The sequence below is a fragment of the Pimephales promelas genome, chromosome 5, assembly GCF_988280905.1.
Source record: "Pimephales promelas chromosome 5, fPimPro1.hap1.1, whole genome shotgun sequence".
Lineage (NCBI taxonomy): Eukaryota > Metazoa > Chordata > Actinopteri > Cypriniformes > Leuciscidae > Pimephales > Pimephales promelas.
In genome coordinates, this window is record NC_142773.1 from 5549902 (window position 1) to 5574060 (window position 24159).

Genomic DNA, 24159 nt, shown 5'->3' on the forward strand with positions numbered 1-24159 from the left:
TTTGGCACCTTTAACATAAGCCATACATATCTGAAAGTGACAACAATGCCCTTTTATGGTGCCAGAGGAAGGAGTGGTGTTCTGCTTTGTCCTGCAGCCTGTCCAGCATTTATTTGAAGAGAGAGTGACGGTAGGTGACTGGGGCCAGTCCTGCTACCATCACCAGTCCTTAAACCCTGCACACAGTGCACAGCCTCACATCCTCCAGGACAGGTATTGGGGAAACTCTGGGAGGCCCTGACCAGGTACCAGGGAGAAAAACTAAATGCTAAAAAACTAAAAGTAAAAAACTAAACACTTTTATTTTACTTTACACAAGTACCAAAAGTACAGAGCACTGCCTTTACCCGGTGGTTAATCAAACAGAAATAAACCCCCAAAAAGCGCTAAAAGATCTGAAAGTCCCAGCTCATTTTTGACCGAGTAATGCTGGGTTACACACACAAGTAGGTCTACATAACTAATGAGAACTACAAGCTGCATTAACTCTTGTGCATCCTTATGGACATTTTTGTCCTTTTCATTTATTTTTTTTTATCACTTTACCTGTGTTAATGCTAATTTGGCACAGGAGTGTATTTATATAGAATTTTACTATTTCACCGCCATTTTCTTAAAAAAAAAAATAATAATAATAATTTTGCATTAGGTACACAAAATACTCCCTATCAGCACCCTTTGGACAAAAATGTTCCCATTGAAACCCATTGAAACCGCAATTTTTACAGTAAGAGGGGTACTTTGTACTTTTACTTAAGAACATTTTTAACACCAGTAGCCTACTTTTGCTAGTAATTAAGTATTATTTTAGCAACTACTTGTACTTGTACTTGAGTACAGATTTTCAGTACTCTTACCACCTCTGAGCATACATTTCAAATGATAATAATGGTAAACACATCTAATTGATACTAATGACAAACACATTGACCCTGATCAGATTTGGTTAAATGAAATTTAATATACAAATGATTCAATGATTAAATGATAAAGCATAAGAAAAATTAATAATACAAATTAATAATACGTAAGCAAGAAAATATATATACATGTGTATTTTTTCAGCTTCATCAAATACAAACACAATTTTAGCATGAGCTCCTTATAAACACAAACCATGGTTCTTCTGCTGGTGGCAGATTGATTTCGAGGCACTGGATGTGAAGCCACCTCTGGCATATTTCACATTGAACCTGGAAGAAAAATAAAACATTGTTACATTTATTCCAAAACTGTTGTAATTATGAAATGTATTTGTGAAAACTAATTTTCTCTTCAATTTCTTTTCACTTTCAACAAATATGCAATAATGACATAAAGAATACCCAGGTGCAAAGCTCCTCTGTTTGGTCCTTTTCGCCTTTTTTTTCCTTGGTGTCTTTTTGTCCACATACAGAGCAATATTCATCTCTCGACACTGCAATTGTGATAATGTACATAATTATACTCCATCACTCTGTCTCTGGAAATAAACCGTTCTTACAAAATAGTTTGCCAATACCTGATGCCTGCAAAATTGTTTTGGCAACATTTTTCCTGGTGTGGCGCATCTCCTCTTCGCTGGGTGTTATATTGATGCTCTCAGGAATTTCCGGAAATTGTTGCACCACCTGCTTGGCCATCTAGAACGGAGAACATTAGTAGTCTCATATGGGAAAATGTCACAACAGTGTTTATGTAGTAGTAGTATTCCCTCCATTTACCTCCATCACAAAGACACCACAGCTGAAAGCATCCTCCTGGAACGAATGGTGTATTATCCCAGGCTTCCACATAGTGTCCACCCAGTCTTTTCTTCCATGCTGGTTTCCTCTCTTCCTGAAATACTCCCTGTTGTAGGAAAAATACAGTGTGTGGGGTTGTGCTAATATTCCAATATTAGTGTTGTAGATCGAAAAAGTTTAACATAACATACCCAAATTTTTTGCATGCTTGTGTGGAAAGTTTAATTGCATTACTACCACGTTGAGGGTCAAGTATGAAAATGCTAGTTGTAGCATGTAGATACTAAACATAAAAAAAGGTTTAATTAATAATTACTCATTCAATTACTGCAAAAAGGTGAATATGGGTATATCAATGGTTATCTAGTCACACAACACAGTATTTTTTTTTTTTTTACTTACAATATATTTGTACTTACCACAAACCTCCAGTGGACGTGTCTGGTATTTACCACAGAGATGACCCCATCATATTGCTCAAAGTTGACCTATAAATAATAAACGTATTGTGTACTGTAAAAATGCATGAAGGCCTACATATAAAACTGCAGAATCATAAGTAGTTGCACTCACTTTTTTCAAACCTTGTCGTATGACCTGGTCTTCTGTGCAATTTAAAATGACACCTGTGGTGTAATGGCTCAGCTGGTATATATTTGCACCCTTTGCATTAAGTACAGCTCTTATATAGCACTCGATCGTCTGGGGAAAAAAGAGAAATCATTGCAATTAATCAATTTATTTAAACTAGTGTCACAGACTAGAAGGACACAGATGGATGAGGGTAAACCAGGTTTATTGAAACAGGTGATATGGTAGACAGCAGGTGAGTAGATAATGGATAAAGTTCAGTAATGGAACGGGAAACAGTCTGATGATGTATATCTTATCTTGAGCAGGACTGGAAGATGGAGAGCTGAGGCCGCGGACAGATGAGCAGAGGATGACCGGGGACCAGGAGCGGATGAGGAGCAGTCAGGACGAAAGTAAGCGGGTAAGTATTTCTCAAAGCCAGGGAGTAGAGTAGCGGGAGTCTGTAGCCGATGTGTCGACGAGACCAGACGGTGAGTGACTGTGAGGAGTGAGTTTATAAAGGGAGGATGATTGGGACGGTGATTGATGCGGGCAGGTGACGGTGATTAGAAGGCTGGGGAGCTGGAACGAGTGGGCGGAGTGAAGGTGTCTGGTGCTGACGCAGATGGATCCGTGACAGTACCCCCCCCCCACGGCCAGCTCCAGCTGGCGGACGGGACCGACGACGGGGACGACCACGGCCCCGGGGCGCTGGACGATCTGGGTGGGTGGTGTGAAAGTCCTGGAGTAATGAGGGGTCCAGAATGTCCTCCCGGTTGACCCAACATCTCTCCTCAGCACCGAATCCCTCCCAGTCCACGAGATATTCCAAGCGGCCGCCCCGTCGTCGGGAGTCGAGGATCTCATGGACTCGATAGATGTTATCGTCTTCGGGATCTGCAGGAGGAGGGGGCACCTCCGCAGCACCAGACCCTGGGGAAGAAGGAGAGAGAGGGTTAGTGTAGGGCTTCAGCAGGGAGACGTGGAAGGTGGGTGCGATGCGGTAGTGAGCGGGGAGGACCAGCCGGTAGGTGACGGGGTTGATCTGCCTCTGTATCGCGAAAGGTCCGATGTATCTGGGACTCAGCTTCCGACAGGGCTGTCGGAGACGGATGTCCCGGGTGGAGAGCCAGACCAGTTGTCCGGGAAGGTAGTGAGGGGTGTCGGCGCGGCGAAGGTTGGCCTGGTTCTGGTGTCTCCGAACAGCCCGCTGGAGGTGAGTATGAGCTGAGTCCCAGACTCTCTCGCTCGTCTGGAACCAATGGTGGACTGCTGGGACGTCTGATGGTTCTCCTGACCAGGGGAAGAGTGGAGGTTGGTAGCCGAGTATGCACTGGAATGGGGTGAGTCCGGTGGTGGTTTGTCGGAGAGAGTTCTGTGCATACTCGGCCCAGGGCAGGTAACGACTCCAACAGTCCTGATGATCGTGGCAGTATGACCGCAGGTATCTCCCTATCTCCTGGATCTTCCGCTCAGTCTGGCCGTTTGACTGGGGATGATAACCCGAAGTGAGGCTGACGGTCACTCCCAGAAGGTTGAAGAAGGCCCTCCAGACACGGGAGATGAATTGGGGTCCTCGATCGGAGACAACGTCCTCTGGGATACCGAAGTTCCGGAAAATGTGCTGGAACAGCGCCTCCGCTGTTTCAAGGGCTGTAGGTAGGCCAGGAAGGGGAATTAGCTTGCACGCTTTAGAGAAGCGGTCTACTACTACTAGGATGCAGGTGTGATTGTCAGACACGGGCAGGTCGGTGACGAAGTCCACTCCGAGGTGGGACCAGGGTCGAGTGGGTATGGGAAGAGGGACCAGTTTGCCTTCTGGGAGATGACGGGGAACTTTGGCCATGGCACAGACTGAGCATCCTTTGACGAACCGGGAGACATCCTGGGCCATACCCGGCCACCAGTAGCGCTGTTGGACGAGCGAGAGAGTGGACTGGCTGCCTGGGTGTCCAGAGCCCGGAGAGGAGTGAACTGAGTCCATGAGGGACAGGCGTAAACGAGTTGGGACATAGACCCGTCCCTCAGGACCTCCCGGCGGAGCAGGTTCAAGCTGTGTGGCTTCGGCGATTTGATCATCCATGCTCCACTGAATGGGGCTGACCACCACGGCTGGAGGGAGAATGGTTTCGGACTCAAAAGGAGGGACCTCGGGTTGGAACTGACGCGAGAGAGCGTCTGCTTTCACATTCTTATCTCCGGGGCGATAGGTGACTGAGAAATTGAAGCGTGTGAAGAACAGGGCCCAACGGGCTTGACGGGGATTGAGTCTCTTGGCCTCTCGGAGGTACTCGAGGTTACGGTGGTCCGTGATCACTGTAAAAGGGTGTTGGGCTCCCTCCAGCCAGTGCCACCATTCCTCCAGCGCGAGTTTGATGGCCAGTAACTCCCGGTTGCCGATGTCATAATTCTGCTCCGCCGGGGACAGTTTCTTGGAGTAGAAGGCGCATGGGTGGAGTTGAGGTGGGTTCCCCTGCCGCTGAGAGAGGACCGCTCCTACCCCCGAGATGGAGGCATCCACTTCGACGAGGAACGGTAGGGCCGGGTCCGGAAGGGCCAGGGTAGGAGCGGAGCTGAAGGCGGACTTAAGGTCTTGAAAGGCGCGGGTGGCTTGGTCGTTCCAGGATAGAGACTTGGCCCCACTCTTGAGAAGGTCGGTGAGGGAAGAGCTGATGGGACTGAAGTTCTGGATGAACCGGCGGTAGAAATTGGCAAACCCCAGGAAGCGTTGAAGCTCCTTACGGGTGGTGGGTTGTGGCCAGTGGAGTACCGCTTCCACCTTCCTCTGGTCCATGGTGATTCCGTGGGGAGTGATGATGTAACCGAGGAATTGGATGGTGCTTTGGTGGAATTCGCATTTCTCCAGTTTGAGATAGAGGTGATAATCTCGGAGCCGGGTGAGTACTGTTTGAACGTGATGGATATGAGAGGTCAGGTCGGGGGAGTAGATGAGGATATCGTCGATGTAAATGATGACAAACTGGTTGAGGAGATCGCGGAATATCTCATTCATGAAACCTTGGAAGATGGCGGGTGAGTTGGACAATCCGAAGGGCATCACGAGATATTCGTAGTGCCCCGCGGGGGTGATGAAGGCGGTCTTCCACTCATCTCCTTCCCGGACGCGGATGAGGTTGTAGGCACTACGAAGATCTAGCTTGGTGTAAATGGATGCCCCTCGGAGTTGTTCCAGGGCGGCTGGGACCAGAGGAAGAGGATAGCGGAATTTGACAGTAGCTTGATTGAGGGTACGGTAGTCGATGCAGGGGCGCAAGCCTCCATCCTTTTTCCCCACGAAGAAGAAGCTCGAAGCGGCAGGGGACACAGATGGTCGGATGAATCCGTGGTCGAGAGCCTCCTGGATATACTCCCCCATGGCCTTCTGTTCCGGGATGGACAGAGGGTAGATCTTACCTCGCGGTAGGACCGCCCCGGGCAGCAGATCGATCGCGCAGTCCCATGGCCGATGTGGAGGTAGGGTGGTCGCTTGGTGTTTATCGAAGACATCCTGGAACGCCCGGTAGGGAGAGGGGATCTCGGGAGGATGTTCCACAGGTGGGCTCTCCACGGAGGTGGTGGAGAGGGGAACGAACGGAGTGGTGGCAGGAACGGAGGTTCTCGTCACAGATGGCAGGCAGTGATGGAAGCAGTCCTTACCCCACCGTAGAATCTCCCCGGTGGACCATTGGACATGCGGGGAGTGGGTCTCCAACCAGGGGCGTCCCAGGATGATCTCAGCCTTGGAGCCCTCCAGCACCAGGAAAGATATCTCCTCCTTATGGAGCCAGCCGATCTCCAGTCCCAGGTCGGGGCTACGATGTCCTACCCGGCCACGCCCCAGAGGTTGACCGAGGATGGTCTGTACTTGCAATTTGTGAGGGATGGATCGTTGCCTGGTTTGCAGCCGGTCTAAGGTGGACAGAGCGATGAAATTGGCCGCTGATCCGGAGTCGATCAGCGCCTGAACTGAAATGGAACGGTTCATATACGTGATAGTGGCCGCAGTATATTTCAAGGAGGAAATGGGTAGTGGTAGGTGGACTGTACTCACAGCGGGTCGGGGTGGACGAATGGGGCAGGAGGCGAGTAGGTGGCCGGAGGCTCCACAGTACAGGCACAGACCGCTGGTGATGCGCCGATTTCTCTCGGACACTGGCAGTCGCGAGGCTCCAATGTCCATCGGCTCTGGTGCTGGAGGACTGTGATGACGGGGCGCTGGACGAGGAGGTGGAAGTGCAGGGCTGTCGAGCTGGCATGCAGTGCGTCGCTGGTCGATGCGAATGGATCGCTGGATGATGCTCTCTATTCCGACGGTGTCGTCATAAATCGCGAGCTGGAGGCGGATGTCAGGATTCAGGCCATGACGGTATGCGGTGATGAGCGCGCTCTCGTTCCAACCGAGAGTGGCGGCGAGGGTGCGGAACTGCAGTGCATATGAAGCGACGGACGATCTCCCTTGTCGCAGCCGGTACAGCTGATCTTGGGCCGATTTTGGAATGTGCAGACTGCGAGAACACTTCGATGAAGTGACCGGAGAAAGCGGTAAACGTCCGAGTAACTGGACCTCGATCCTTCCAAAGGGCATGAGCCCAATTGAGCGCTCGGCCTCGCAGGAGTGAGATGAAGAAGGCGACTTTAGATCGTTCGGTGGGGAAGGCTGATGGATTCATCTCCATGTAGAGCTCGCACTGCAAGAGGAAGCCGCTGCACTCCTTCTCCTCGCCAGAGAAGGGCGCTGGTTGGGCCATGGGACTGACAGAGGCAGATGGGGAAGAAGTGGTGACGGTGGATGTGGCGAGTGCTGGAGCGCTAGTCCGGGGAATGGTAGGAGAAGGTGGGGTCGGTGTAACGCTGGTTGGTCTGGTCTTCTGTCACAGACTAGAAGGACACAGATGGATGAGGGTAAACCAGGTTTATTGAAACAGGTGATATGGTAGACAGCAGGTGAGTAGATAATGGATAAAGTTCAGTAATGGAACGGGAAACAGTCTGATGATGTATATCTTATCTTGAGCAGGACTGGAAGATGGAGAGCTGAGGCCGCGGACAGATGAGCAGAGGATGACCGGGGACCAGGAGCGGATGAGGAGCAGTCAGGACGAAAGTAAGCGGGTAAGTATTTCTCAAAGCCAGGGAGTAGAGTAGCGGGAGTCTGTAGCCGATGTGTCGACGAGACCAGACGGTGAGTGACTGTGAGGAGTGAGTTTATAAAGGGAGGATGATTGGGACGGTGATTGATGCGGGCAGGTGACGGTGATTAGAAGGCTGGGGAGCTGGAACGAGTGGGCGGAGTGAAGGTGTCTGGTGCTGACGCAGATGGATCCGTGACAACTAGTACATACATTGAGGGAAAAAAAATTGTGTCTGGCATTTACTTTTCTTCGGTACAACATTGTTTATAGATTATAAATGTATATATAGTACAATTTTTTTCTTAACTAGCTATTTTTGTAATGATCTGCCCAGATAGCAAACTGACATTGAATCAACGTGGAAACGACGTCTCTCATGACATTGAAACAACGTTGATTTTGCTCATCGAATTAACGTTGAACCAACGTCAGACGCAGCATTCTTCAAAGCTAAATGAAAATCGAAAATTGGTTTGCTTTCATAACGTTGAAACAACGCGTTGATTTCAAGTTGATTTTCCGTTAGTTTTGAAAGAATGACGCGTCTGACGTTGGTTCAACGTTAATTCGATGAGCAAAACAATGTCAGATCAACGTTGTTTCGATGTCACGTTTCTACGTTGATTCAATGTCAGTTTGCTATCTGGGTGTGTACCCCTCCAAATAACCAGTCATGCGGCTTCAGTGTTAGGAACTTCTCGTGATGTAACAGGAACTCCAGATTGTGATCCTCAGACTTCACAATGGCTACAAGCAGTTCATTGTGCGGTTTTGACCATAACATGTCAATCTGTGAATGTCAGACACTTCATACAGTTAATTTTAAGTTAGCTGAATATAGTCAATAAATAGTTTCATTTGTTGTACTAATTTAATTACCTCTTCCTCTACAGAGAGTGCCTCTGCAGGAAGCTTAATTGGCTCAGGACTGAACTGTTCCTGGCTTTTTGACACATCTTTGTGGATCCTTTTCTCTGCAGGAAGCTGAATTGGCTCAGGAATTGGCCGTTTCTGACTTTTTGGGTTATCTTGGTGGAACATTCTTTTCTTTTTTTTGTGGAACCGGCATTCTCTGAGGAACAGAAAAGAATTTCGATTTGGTGTTTCTTACACGTTCTTCCTTCTTTAACCAAGTTTCTTGACACTGATCGAGGTCCAGAGGTGGCTCAGGCTGGAGCAACAGCTTTTGAGGAAGGCTATGTTGAATGATGTGCTCTGTGTATCTTGTTTGCAGAGACTGATGCATTTTTCTGATGAAGGTACCTGGTTTCAATTTTTTTTCTTTCTGCATTATGGAATGTTTGACAATTCCAAACCACCTTTCTACGTGACAATTGGTATTCTACGTGACTATTGTCTTTGGTTGGTTTATAGTTGTCACTAAGTCCTGTTGACGATATGTATCCCCAGCCAGGTCTCCCAACAGCAAGCCACTCCAAAGGGGAAAAATTGCAAGGTAGGTATCGAAGAGGACAGTGAGGATGCCCGGACAAAAGTATGGGTTGTCCTCTTTGGCCAAACATGTCTCATCACCTTCCTCTTCTTCCTTCACCTCTTTCATGATCTGCTGGAAGAAAGCAGTGAATGGTGATCTGTCAATGATGGTCACTGAATGCCTTCTCTCTTCCCTTTCACAAATTTCCCAGTCTTCAGATTGGGAAGTTTCTTCAAGTGTATCCTCTTTAGATCTTGAAATGACACTCTCCAAAACACACAGACTTTTTTTGACAAGGTCTGTGTTTTTTTGGATTGTGAGCAGGGCACAAAATGCACGGAAAACAGTTCTTGATTCAGTCATGTTGTTGGCATTTTGGAGTCTTGCAAAAGAAAAAAATGGCAAAGTCTCTCAGACCTTTGTCATTTGTTTGTCTGGAGATTGCCTGTTTTATAGCCTTCAAAATGTGTGCCGAGCAAATGTGCAAGACAGTAAATGACTTAATTTCATCCCATGATGTTTTCCCAGTGCAGAAGTCATATGCTCTGTCGAGATAAGAGCTGATTTTCTCTTTGTTAAAAGCAAGCATCACACTTTGCATTAAAGCCCAGCTGTAGTCAGTTTCGACCTTGTGAACTTTTACTTGAGTGTATTTAGACAAATGCAATGTAAATTGCATGAGCCAGAATGAGATATGTGGTATTGAATGATTGTTGGAGAGCATTTCACAGATAGGAAGAGGTGGAGCATCTCTAGCATTCCCTGGAAGAACAAGTGCAGCACACGCTTCGGCTGTTCTGGTATTTTTGATACAACTCCTCCAGTGGCATCAAGATAGAGGGACACAGGAGACTTAGTTTGCAAATAATACACAAGAATGCTGATGCCAAGCTCGGTGTATGAATGAACAATGAACGGATTCATACTAAAAAGCTGTACATAGCCTGGTATCTTGAAGTGTTTTGTGTCGCATTCCTTGAGCAATGTCTGCATCAAGTATATTTCCATCATGACATTGGAGTGAATGGATTCCTTTTTCCTCATTTCTGAGCCAATAACTTTCAAAACTTTTTTATTCAGACATTCACTCATGTTCCCAGCCAGGAGTTGCTCTTTTGGTGTTGTTTGTAGTGCACTGTAAAAATATTGACTGGGTCCATGCGTTAGGGCCTTTGCTATCTTTCCACTTTTTTTCTTGGTTACTGGCCTTGACTTTTTCTCTGAAAGTGGGTGGTGTATCTCTGCACTTTGTTGGACTAACTTTTTGACATCACATTTTCCCAGTGCACCAAGATTATTTTGTATTGTGAATGTATTTGGCTGGGCAAGTTGGAAATGTGCAGACTGCCTTGATATGTAAATAAGGAAGATTTTTTTTTCTGCTCCAGGGAGTCTTGGCATGTTGATATTTAAATGAAAGAGTACAACATGGATTTTGTTCTTTAAGCCTGTCATAAACATGGTCTGTCCAAGGTGGTCTTAATTTTGAGCACCATATTCGTGGCTTGATCCCATTCCACATTTTTCTTTTCATAGAGATAACAAATTCTTTTGGTACCTCTGGACATTGTCTCTTAACATTTACTCCAGGCTCTCCTTCCTGTACCTTTGTGGGCTCAGGTGTACTCAGACCCTCCGAGTCAGTATCTGGTTCTTGGTAAACAGGTTGTGAGTCTAAGTCTGTCTCTCTTTTCAAAATGCCGGTGTCAAACTGGGTTTCCCCATCTGCCACTTCTGTATCTGTGGTAGATCAGTGTAATAAATTAATAAACTTTTCCAATACAATAATTATTTTGTATACTGTGCAAAGTTTCCCAATCGTTCCATTATGAATAACTAAAATATTAGCAATGAATAAATATATGCACCGAAATAAAAAGAATATATATATATATATATATATATATACTGTATATATATACCTAGTTATGAATTGCTTGTTTTTTCATTGTTTTATTATAATTATACTTTTAAATTAAAAGAAATAATTTGTCTGAATCTCTAATGAAAGTCAATAATATAAAATAACCTATTTGTTCTTTAAAGTAAACAGAAAATATCCCTATATTAAAATAAGTGGGGTCTCATTTTCTGTTTATATTTTTGTACTCTCTCTTTCTGACAAAAAATCAGTGTATCCCTATGTGTAACCATAACCTTGTTATTTGTCATATTTCATTTCTACATTTAAATACAGATTTTTTTCCTCTTTTTTTATACTATTTATAGGTGTACATGTTCAAAACTCCCAAGAAGAAATATCTAAACTGATCACACTTGTAGTAACACAGCAAGTCATTCTTTCAAAACCTTATCTCATGCTTTCATTACAGTTATACTGTCACGGTTCATGAATTCACTGTCTCTCTCTCGTCTCGCGTGCTGTTGTTTGTGTGTGTGTGTGTGTCTGTGGGCGTGGTCACTGATCACTACTGATCAGCAGCGCCAGCTGGTTTCAATCCGTTTGTCCCTTTATAAGCTCAGTAACTGGTGTCTCATGTTGTCAGATCGTTGTGGTTTTCCCCGGTGTGTTCGTGTTGGATCGTGTTCGTGTTGGATCGTGTTCGTGTTGGATCGTGGATTCCTTGTGTATTTCGTCTCGTCTGGATTCTTCACCTGCACTGGATTCCAAGCACTTCACTGGGTCACCACGGATATCCCCTTCACCAGTCGTTCACCGAGGTCCCTGTGTCACCCTTCCATCCAGCACTGATCGCTCGACCGCACCTGTGGAGTTACCTGTGTTGTGTCTGACCATCGTGTCTGTGTACACCTCAATAAAGAGTCTTTGCATTTACATCCGTCTCTGTGATCCGTTACAGAACGATCTGACCATCTTATGGATGTAGCAGAGACCACGACTTGGGACGAATTCGTCGCCCGAAGCAGTTCAAGGATGGATACCCAAGAGGAGAGTATCGCCAATTCAGGTCGAGCGATTCAGGCGCTCGTGACACAGGTGTCCGAGCTCACCCAACAATTTCAACAACTCCGATTTCCCACTGCGCCACCCACACCGCCTGTTCGACCCATTCCACCGGAGCCACCCCAGCAACGTGAACCTTGTCTTCCGACGCCTGAGGGCTATGCAGGTGAACCTGAGTATTGTAGAGCCTTTTTGACTCGGTGTTCTATGCATTTCTCGTTACAGCCACTTACGTTCAGCCAGGAACAGACCAAGGTGGCCTTCGTTCTCACCCTGTTGTCTGGGAGAGCGGCTCTTTGGGGAACAGCGGTGTGGGAGAACAAAGACCCATGCTGCGCCTCGTTCCTGGCACTCTCCGAGGAGATGAAACGAGTGTTCGATCGGGCGGTAGCGGGTAGGGAGGCAGCCAGACTACTCGCTGATCTCCGCCAAGGTAACGGCTCGGTGTCGGAGTATTCCATTCGGTTCCGCACCCTGGCTGCAGAGTGCCGTTGGAACGGGGAGGCGCAGTGGGACCGTTTCCTGCATGGGTTGGCTGATCGTGTCCAGAGAGAGATATATATGCTGGACCTTCCCACTAGCCTTAATGGACTGATCGAACTGGCATTAAAAGTGGACGCACGACTGGATCGCATGGGCCGCTTTCAGCAGAGGAACCCGCTTCGCGGCATGGAGACCCTGCGCGTCGACAGTCTGGACACGGTCAGCCCAGTTTCCGATCCTGAACCCATGCAGGTGGGCAGAGCTCGGCTTTCCTGGGAGGAGAGGGAACGGCGGAGATCCCAGGGACTTTGCTTATACTGTGGGAAGGCGGGCCACTTCATCTTCGCCTGCCCGGTAAAAGATCAAGCCCGGTAGTAACAATGAGGCTACTATCGGGTGGGATCTCCGCTGGGAAGACCTCATCATCACCATCATCATCCACTCTCCTTCCGGTAAGACTAAGGTGGGCGACTCACACGCACGACACTAAGGCTTTGGTGGATTCGGGAGCGGAAGGTAATTTTTTGGACTCTGGACTGGCTCAACGTCTTCATCTTCCCATCTCCAGACTCACTCACACGATTTCGGTCAATGCTCTCAATGGACAACAACTTCCCCAAATTTCTCACACTACTGAACCCATCACACTCATAACATCTGGCAACCACACTGAAACAATAACATTTCTCTTAATGGACTCCCCACTGGCACCCGTGGTGCTGGGTCACCCATGGTTACTGCAACACAATCCTAGAGTCGATTGGGGTCAAAATTCTGTTTCCATGTGGAGTAATGAGTGTCATGAGTCATGTCTTGTATCTGCGTGTATGTCTGTTCCTGTGTCTGTGTTTCAGGAGGAGGCGGTGAATTTGTCTAACGTGCCTAAGGAGTACCAGGATCTGAAGGAAGTGTTCAGTAAGTCTCGGGCTGCTTCTCTTCCTCCTCATCGTCCCTATGACTGTGCTATAGACTTAGTGCCAGGTCAGTCTCCGCCTAAAGGCAAGTTGTATTCACTCTCTGTTCCAGAGAGGGAGGCTATGGAGAAATATATTTCTGATTCTCTAGCTTCCAAATTCATTAGACCTTCCTCATCTCCTGCGGGGGCGGGGTTCTTTTTTGTGGGAAAGAAGGATGGATCTCTGCGACCGTGTATTGATTACCGGGGGTTGAACAACATCACGGTAAAGAATACTTATCCTTTGCCGTTGATGTCTTCAGCCTTCGAGCGGTTGCAGGGAGCATCCATTTTCACAAAATTGGACTTGCGTAACGCTTATCATTTGGTCCGCATAAGGAAGGGCGATGAATGGAAGACCGCTTTCAATACCCCTAGGGGGCACTTTGAATATTTGGTCATGCCTTTCGGTTTGTCCAACTCCCCAGCGGTCTTCCAGGCACTCGTCAATGATGTGCTGAGAGATATGGTTGACCAATTCATTTATGTCTACCTGGATGACATTTTGATTTTTTCATCTTCTCTCCAGGAACACGTTCAGCACGTCAGACGAGTGCTTCAGAGGTTGTTAGAGAATGGACTTTTTGTCAAGGCGGAGAAATGCGTTTTTCATGCACAGTCTGTTCCTTTTCTAGGGTACATCGTCTCATCTGAGGGAATGCGTATGGATCCTGACAGGGTAAGGGCTGTGATGGATTGGCCTAGTCCAGATTCCCGTAAGGCCCTACAGAGGTTTCTGGGTTTTGCCAATTTTTATCGGCGTTTTATTCGCAACTTCAGCCAACTAGCCTCGCCTCTGACGGCCTTGACCTCCCCCAGAACGACGTTCAGGTGGTCTGATGCAGCTGAGGCTGCATTTACCAAACTCAAGAGCCGCTTCAGTTCGGCTCCCATCCTCGTTGCCCCTGATTCATCACGTCAGTTCGTGGTGGAGGTTGACGCGTCAGAGGTGGGGGTAGGAGCAGTTCTTTCCCAACGCTCTCCTTCAGATGACAAGATGCATCCTTGCGCGTTTCTTTCTCATCGTTTATCACCTGCTGAACGTAATTATGACATTGGTAACAGAGAGTTGTTGGCAGTCAAGTTGGCACTGGAGGAATGGCGTCACTGGTTAGAAGGGTCAGGGGTACCTTTTATCGTTTGGACCGATCATAAGAACCTAGAATATATCCGAACCGCCAAAAGACTCAACTCTAGGCAGGCTCGGTGGGCACTTTTTTTCGGACGTTTTGACTTTTCTCTCTCGTACCGCCCGGGTTCTAAAAATATCAAACCCGATTCTTTATCTCGTATTTTTGACCTGTCCGAACGCCCGGTTACTCCCGAGTGTATTTTGCCTGAGACATTAGTAGTCTCCACTCTCAGATGGGAGGTCGAATCGAAGGTCATGAAGGCCTTAGAAGGGGTAACGCCTCCGCCCGATTGCCCACTGAATCGTTTATTTGTGCCAGAAGAGTTTCGGTCCGACGTCATCCGGTGGGGTCATTGCTCCAGTGTAGCTTGTCATCCTGGGGTCAATCGCACCAGTTTTTTGGTCAAGCAACGATTCTGGTGGCCATTGATGGCTCGTGACATCCACAGTTTTGTTTTGGCTTGCTCGGACTGTGCCACTGGTAAGACTTCCAATCGACCCCCAGATGGGTTACTCCAACCGCTGTCTGTCCCTTTGAGACCCTGGTCCCACATTGCGCTAGATTTTATTACCGCCCTCCCGCCCTCCCAGGGTAAGACGGTCGTTTTGACCGTCGTGGACCGGTTCTCAAAGGCGGCCCATTTTATTCCCTTGCCTAAATTACCCTCCGCCAAGGAGACAGCGGTAGCTGTCATAGACCACGTCTTTCGCTTACATGGCCTCCCGACGGACGTGGTCTCCGACAGGGGTCCCCAATTTGTGTCCAAATTTTGGCAGGAGTTTTGTAAGTTACTGGGGGCGACTGTCAGTCTTTCTTCGGGTTTTCACCCCCAAAGCAATGGTCAGACCGAGAGAGCCAACCAGGATTTGGAGAGAGTGTTGCGATGTCTGGTTTCCAGGAATCCTTCCTCCTGGAGTCAGCAACTCTCTATGGTGGAGTACGCCCACAATTCATTACCAGTGTCAGCCACGGGCCTCACTCCGTTTGAAGGTAGCATAGGTTACCAGCCACCAGTTTTTGCTAGTACGGAATCCGAGGTCGCGGTCCCCTCCGCTCACGCCTTCGTCCAGAGGTGTCTCCACACATGGAAAAGAGCCCGTGAGACTCTTCTCCAGGTGAGGGCGCGCACCAAGGCTAAAGCCGATCGCCACCGGTCGAAGCCTCCTGTATACGTCGTGGGTCAAAAAGTGTGGCTTTCTACTAAGAACATTCCTCTCCGATCCGTATCTAATAAACTTGCTCCCAAATTTATTGGCCCGTTCCCTGTCACCAAGATCATTAGTCCGGTGGCAGTCCGCCTCAAACTTCCTCCTGCGTACAGGAGAATTCATCCCGCCTTCCATGTATCTAAGATCAAACCTGTGTTTCATTTACGAATTAATCCGCCGGTCCCGGTCCCCCCCCCGCCGCGTCTCGTAGATGGGGAACCAACATATTCGGTCAATCGTATTCTGGACTCGAGAAGGAGGGGACGCGGATTTCAGTACCTGGTGGACTGGGAGGGTTACGGTCCAGGGGAGAGAAGTTGGGTTCCTGCTAGAGACATTCTGGATCACTCCCTTATCGATGATTACAATCGACAGGTAAGACCATTGGGGAACGCCAGGAGGCGTTCCTAGGGGAGGGGGTACTGTCACGGTTCATGAATTCACTGTCTCTCTCTCGTCTCGCGTGCTGTTGTTTGTGTGTGTGTGTGTGTGTCTGTGGGCGTGGTCACTGATCACTACTGATCAGCAGCGCCAGCTGGTTTCAATCCGTTTGTCCCTTTATAAGCTCAGTAACTGGTGTCTCATGTTGTCAGATCGTTGTGGTTTTCCCCGGTGTGTTCCTGTGTTCGTGTTGGATCGTGTTCGTGTTGGATCGTGTTCGTGTTGGATCGTGTTCGTGTTGGATCGTGGATTCCTTGTGTATTTCGTCTCGTCTGGATTCTTCACCTGCACTGGATTCCAAGCACTTCACTGGGTCACCACGGATATCCCCTTCACCAGTCGTTCACCGAGGTCCCTGTGTCACCCTTCCATCCAGCACTGATCGCTCGACCGCACCTGTGGAGTTACCTGTGTTGTGTCTGACCATCGTGTCTGTGTACACCTCAATAAAGAGTCTTTGCATTTACATCCGTCTCTGTGATCCGTTACATATACACATTTCAGTCCACATAATCATTGTTTCAAACACAAGTTTATTGTAATATGTAAAGAGAACGTTTGGTTTAATCACAGAAACGGTATGATCTTCTATCAATTTAGTACTTTAAACAATCACTTAATTCAACTGGAAACAATGCAAGACACGTTTCAAATCACCCTTGTTGCTGAAATAATTACAATACTGTTTCACAATCACATTGTTTCTATTTTCAGAAATCTTGATGTCATTTTTCACAACTCTAGATACAAAACTTAAATAACACAGGCTGTGTTACAGGCAAGAAATCTTGCACTTGCACAATCATTGGTTCATAAAACAAATTTAATGTTAAGTAGGCTACCATTTACAGTTTTTACAATCACTTTGTTACTATTTGAAGAGCTCTTTTCCAAAACGCTATAAATCCATTTCAATAGTTTTCAGGAAAACTACATTTTTTACCTAGACCCACACATTTTGTGAATAATCAAATTATCCTGTTGAAATGTTTTATTGGTTCAGTCTGAACATTTTGAACAATGATTATTAAATCAAACAACAATATTGTTAATGATAAATTAAAAGTTAATTTTATTTATTTTTTCAAAACGTTATACACTGTAAAAAATAAAATCGTAAAAAAAGGGTCAAATAACTGGCAGCAAAGGGTGCCAAATAAATACTGTAAAAATAAAGTAAAATATCCTAATTTAAATTAAGTTGTTTTACAGAAAAACCCTGTTATTTTACATCTATTATCTGGATTATTACGATCAAACACTCTAACTGTAAAAACAATGCATTGTTATGATCAAAAACCTTCATAGTAAAAAACAGTCAATGACTGTCAACAATGGCTGCCATACAAAAAACATGAAATGAATGTAAAATAGCCTAATTTAAATAAGTGCAAAAGTAGAAATCTTCATCAAGCTCTTTAACAGAAACCGTTATTTCACATATTTCCTGATTTTTTTTATGAAGAAACATGTAGGTGATGTATGATTTACTGTCACTATACATCACTGCATCAGCAACTACACAGTTACTGTCAGTTAAATAAAGGAACATGCACCATTTCATCAGTTTTATTTGGCTCATCCTGAACTGAAGCACAGGCTCTACTCTTCAAAACAATGGTGACCCACAAAACACACCATACAGAAACAATCCAGACTTTATTTATTTGATACTGACATTCTTACTGAGACAGATGTTTAGAAGTTGATTTTTTATGTGAAATAATAAATGTTGATGTCACCATGATGGAGATCAGTGTTTGCTTTAGTGGGGCTCTTGACCCTTTGCTTTTAACATTACTGTTTCTCTGGCTGCTTTAACTGAGTGTCATAATTGATATATATTTGTCCAAGAGAATCTCAGTTCAGGAGATCTGATCACTTATTAATGGTAATGGTTTTCATGTAATTGAATGCTTAGTGATATCACCTGATTTTTAATGCACTAGGGCTCAGCTTGTCAGCTAACTACGGCTCTTCGTCACAGCAAAAACTCAGTCAGTGTTAATTTAACACTCCTGGGATACAGGAGTACACACTCAAGAGTGTTAAAGTTAATGAGATAATTAAGTGATTAATTGAGTGATGATTGAGCATCATTGAAGACACCTAAAGCAGAATCACAAGGAGAAAATCTAAAATTGTAAGCCACCGTTATGGAGATGAGTGTTTGCTTTAGTTGGGCTCTTGACCCTTATTTTATAAACTTTATATTTTAATTGGCTGTTGCATCTGAGTTATACCTGCCAGATGAACAAAGAAAAAAATATGATCTAATAATTTTTGTTATATTATGACAATCATTATTATGATTTATGTTTGTGTTGTTTTACTTAATGTTTGTGACTTATGTTGTTGGTTACATTATAACTGTGATTCTGTATAAATACCCAGAATTTGGGATATAATATAATGGATTTCTTAAAAGTTGTACAAAAAAAGAAAGTCTTTCTTTTAGGCACACACATATATCAAGATTCAGTCAATGCTTCTCAACAATGGTGGCGAGCAGAATATTCAATTAGGAAAAGTAAATTACATAGACAATTCAGATCAATATTTATTCATACCGCAATGCATGAGCCATTAATGAGTTGTGATTGGTGGCAACAATGATTATCATTGTCACCACGGTTGAGATACACAGGCTGATTATTGATGTCTGCGTTTCTAAATAAAGATAAAGGGATTTGATCAGAACAATTTTTATCACATATTTTGGATTATAAGAAAAATACAGATTATCATATGCTGCAGAACCACTAAACTGTTGCTAAGTTAAACCGAGTCATCTGAATAGGTTTCATTTAGATTACAGTATGATTATGTCAAAACATAACCAACTCCGTCAGATCGCACTTTTCTTTGTTCATTTGACTGTTATAAACCAATAACAGGAGACAAACAAAATTTAAAGTGAAAATATAAGTGTCGAGAGCCCAACTAAAGCAAACACTGATCTCCATAACGGTGGCTAACAATTTGTGATTTTCTCCTTCAATGATTCTGCTTGTTATCACCAGGTGTCTTCAATAATGCTCAATCATCACTAAATTCTGCTTGTTATCACCAGGTGTCTTCAATAATGCTCAATCATCACTAAATTAATCACTTAATTAATATTGTTTCAATACAACAAGGTTCATGGGGAAAAATACGACAATCCTAGATTCAATCTAAAACTTAAGTACACCTATTTATAATGTAATCACAACAGATACACTCGGGTATTTCTCTGTCATATCACTGAATCAGGTCACCACATGCTGACTATAACATCACCAATAACTGACCAATATCAGCTGATATTTTCTCCCGCTTTCAATGTTATAACAAATGTATGTTGAAAACATAATTAAAGCAGCCAGAGTAAAACTTATAGCATATAATAAAGGTCAAGAGCTCAACTAAAGCAAACACTGATCTCAATCATGGTGATGTCAAGGTTTTATTTAAATTAACATATATTTTTACTGTAATTTTATGGTTTTTGTTTGGCACCCTGTGCTGCCAGTCAATTGACCCTTTTTAACGATTTTTTTTACAATGATGGTTTTTGATCATAATAATGCAGGAAATACCTTTAAATAACAGTGTTTTTTTCAGTTTATTTAAATTTGAATATTTTACTTTAATTTTATGGTTTTTGTTTGGCAGCCTTTGTTGCCAGTCATTTGACCTTTTTTTATTATATTTTTTTTACAATGAAGGTATTTGATCATAATAATGCAGGAAATACCTGTAAATAACAGTGTTTTTCAGTTTATTTAATTTATGACGTTTTACTTTAATGTTACAGTTTTTTGAGCTACAGTCATGTAATCATTTAACTGTTTTTTACCATTTAATTACAGATTTTATTTGTACATTTACATAAATGTTTATGTAATTTAAGAAAACAGAAAACTACTGTATGAAAAATACAATCAATTTCTTTAAAAAAATGTGAATGACTGGAATTTTTTCTTTAATGTAACAATACCTAAAATATCAGCTGCATTTTTATTTTCCAAATATTATTTGTAATTTTGCAGTGTTTTAAGTGTTTTAAAATAGTAAGCGAATAAAAACTTTTAATAGTTCTGTTATCTTAAACAAATAAACCAAAATATTTAAATAAATAAGCATACTGTAAGCTTCTTATTTATTTTACTATTGTGATTAAAGTATTTTACCTTGATCTGCAGGTTGGATTTCTTCTGTCCCATTGTGATTGTGTGGGGATTCCACAGGTGCTTCTGCAGCCAGATGTACTCTTTCTCTAAGGCCTCTGTGGTTATGATTCCAGACGACCCATAACCAATGGCGATTTTTCTGTGTGTCTTCATGAAGTAACTCTATGGCAAGTTGGGACCATATCTCTGAGGAATATTCGGTATTTCTATTCAAAATGTCAGCTTTCTGCAGCGTCTTTATCACAGAATCCCCCAAATTGATATCCGATTAGTTAATAATCCCCTCAACACAGAAAAAGCAAATTTCCTAATTGTTCACACAGCTTTCTTAATTACAACAACTACAAAAGGGGAAGAGAAGAAGAACAAACATGATGAATAAAGACAAAAGACAATATAAAAGAAGGAGAATGAACAGTGGAAAAGGAAGAGGTCCTTTCCAACGCATTCTCACCCCAAGGCGTCACCTTTGACCATGCTTCAATATTTGACGTTTTAGGCGCCCTTTAGCGTCACTTACATGACGCGATCCTACGGCGTCATCTAACTGACGCTAAAGGAAAGCGTCAGTTAGAGGACGCGGTTAGGTTTAGGTGTGGGGTGGGGGTAGGGTACACGCGATCCTAGGGCGTCATCTGACTGACGCTAAAGGGCGCCTAAAGCGTCAGATATTGAAGCATGTCCAAATGCTTCCCAAGGCGTCAGTTAAGTGACGCCTTGGGGGTGAGAATGGGCTGTCCTTTCCCCATATTCTCCTTTCCTGAATCCAATTGAGGAATTATTCAAATCAACAGGGAACACACTTTTAGTTTTGATGTTAAAAATTAGTGTTGATTTTTTATAAATGCATTACTAGAACAAAATTCTGTGTTCCATTGTGCAATGAATACTTTTGGCTCGTTTGCCAACATAAGTGTGTTTAGTTTAGTGTGATACCTGTTTTGAGAGCAGTTACCTGAGTTTGGAGAAATGTACCAAATCGATTGAGAAAAACCTGTAAGTGTCACGGCACGGTTACGAAAAAGGGGAGTGAGGACTCAAGTGCAGAAAAATTATAATTTATTACAAAAATGAAATAAACACAAAGCAAAAAAAACACAAGGGGGAAAACACGATTAATACAAACGAAACAACAAAACCTGAACGTGTAGAGGGTCACAGGGAACGGGAGACATTAGACAAGACAACGATCCAAGATTGCAAATAAGAGGAGACTTAAAAAGGAAACAAATCAAGAGGGGACAGGTGGGAGAACTCAAACACTAATCAGGTAACGAGGGGAAGGGATCAGACAATGACGAGAGCACATGGCCCAAAACAACAAAACACCCATGAGCAACACAAGACAGGACAGGCATGTATGACAGTAAGTGAACAAGTAAAACTAAAAACATAGATGAAACATTTATGATTATTATCAATGTTGAAAACCTTTGTGCTTCATAGTTTTGTGCTTTTCAGGGTTATTTGATGATTGAAAGGGAAAAAAAACAGCATTTATTTTCAACAGGAATCTTTATTCTGGTCAATTTAATGCAACCTAGAATAAAATAGTATTTTATTATTATTAATTATAGAATTATAGAATTTTTTTACAAACTTGTGAACAGTAGTGTAAACTACTGTTTAAATATGTTGGGTGTGTTTAACAATGAATCATGGACTGGAGAGATGAAATCGATGTAACACACAAAAAAACAAACAAACAAAGACAAAACAAAAAAAACAGCACAACTGTTTTCAACATTGATAATACACAGAAGAAATATTCCGGACCTAACCTAACCCTAACCATTCCCCCGTAAGTAATCCTACACGTACCAATAGAGGGTAATAATTTGGCGGAGGTTGAAATTTGGCACAACACATGTTTTTTGCATGCTGGAAACGGTCCTGTCCATGGTTCTGAATGTCATACATTATCCTGAATTCTAGAATGTTGCTTATTTATAACGGAGCAAATATTATTAATCTAAAGTAGCTGAGTTTATTTAATGAATGAAAGAAATATGTTGTACAAGGAACAGCAGTTATACACTTTTTTTACAATCACTTTGTGGCGGATGCAGAACGTGACAGATGGGTGGGCCTGGATTAAGTCGAGGTGGGCCAGAATCGAGGGTTTCTAGATTTTCTATTAGCTTGCCTTTCCTACCACTAGATATTTGGAGATGAGAATTAAAAACTGCACTGTACAGCTATGAGCAGCTGTCGTGCCGAGCTTTCGAATTTGTTACGGAAAGGCCAAAGCTGATCAGTCGGTTTTTTTCACATGATGCGGTGTGCTTGCGGCACTCTCTGAGAAGTTGAGATGTTTTGATCTCGCCGCGCATATATGCGCGCCTGGACAATCGAGCCTGCATCATATGACTAGCCAAAATATTCATAAACGCTGGTCAGGCGTCTGATTGCACACTGACCCGTCAAAAGCATGCGGGACGCGCGATTTGCCATGTTCTTAACATGCACTTTGTGGTCACGGAAAACGTGCGACAGAAAGTCGTGGTTTATGCATATTTTTTTTAAATAAATAATGTATGAAACCTTATTGTAAAGTGTTACCGGAAATACAACTGGAAAATTTGCGAGATGTGTCTCGAACAAAGGGATTAGGAACTGTACGAGGTGCTGAAATAAATACAGTGAACGTGAAACCGAGAGTTGTTTTTCTTTTCTTGTTACAAAAACACTTCTGAGGCATAAAACACCTGCAGACAGAAACAATCTCGTTTAAATTGCAGATCACACGTCGAGGACGCACATTTTGATGCGCGTTTTCCGTCACCACAAAGCACACGTTAAGAACGCGAGCTTTTATGGCAAATTGTGCGTCACAGTGACATGACATCACTGCCAGATTCAAACTGTGCGGACGCTGGCGCTGAGCGAGAGATGGACGCTTGTCACGCTTGTCATTTCATATAAAGTGTTTGGTGGGCCGTATGGCCAAACTTAATTCATTATTATTATTATTATTAGAATTAAAAATTTTAACTGTTTTTATTAATCTGTTTGGGTGGGCCACCAGTCAATGTAGGTGGGCACATGCCCATAAATCCGCGCCTTTTAGAACCTTAATTGACGTTTTCACAATTCTTGACAAAATTCACAACCAATGATCAAAATGCACATTTTTCAAAACTGTAACACTTTTCTCAATTGCTTGGGTACAATGCACATACAATTTAGATCATTTGTTCATTTAACAGAAATCATCTGTTCAATATGACACAACTTAACATCACAGTACCTACTACTATTTCAAAAGGCAATTCACACATAATTGAGTAGAGTGATAACTGGGAACATGCTATAGTCTCTGGAACATGAAAAAAGGTGAAATTAGGTTTTTTTTTCCCAGAATAATATGATTGTAGTATATTTAAAGTCCCTGTAAAGTATGTGTTCTGAGTTTGTCACACCACAGAAAAATGTGTTATTAGCCACGCAGCCAAATTTGAATGATAAAAAAGCTGGCAAGTACATAAAATAAGCGATCAAAATCTTGAAAAAATGAGCAGTCTGTTCTTAAACGCTGATGGCGTGTCCGCTGGCTGTGCTGAAACCACGCCCACTAGCGGGAAAGCTGTCGACGGTGATATTAGCTGATACTGCTTTCGGGACGGGAGGATGAAAGCTGAGGCGGGAGATAGTCGTTTCGGCCCCGTTCACCAGTAACAGTGGATTTTCAGTGAATCCCAGTTGTCTCTGAGGAAAGTTAGAAACTATCCTGTGTACAATGATCACTACAGAGGTGGGTGTTGGCGGTGATCTTCAGCTCTTCTTCATTAAGGTTGGCTCTCTAAAAACCTCTTCTTGATGTGATCGTTTTTAAGGGAATTTAAATGAAGATACCGACCTGTTTTGGACATGATCGCATCCAGGTAGAAGCCCATGCATGTCCTTGTCGAAGGCATAGCTAGCTAGAAGGGGGGGGGGGGGTTAGAACTTTTAACAAAAAAGAATGTGTTTAG

General features: G+C 43.9%; 1 pseudogene; it reads right to left on the reverse strand.

Annotated features, from left to right (window-relative positions):
* Positions 1-1401: 1401 nt before the first annotated feature.
* On the reverse strand, positions 1402-10432 carry LOC148981315 (uncharacterized; annotated as a pseudogene).
* Positions 10433-24159: the final 13727 nt, after the last annotated feature.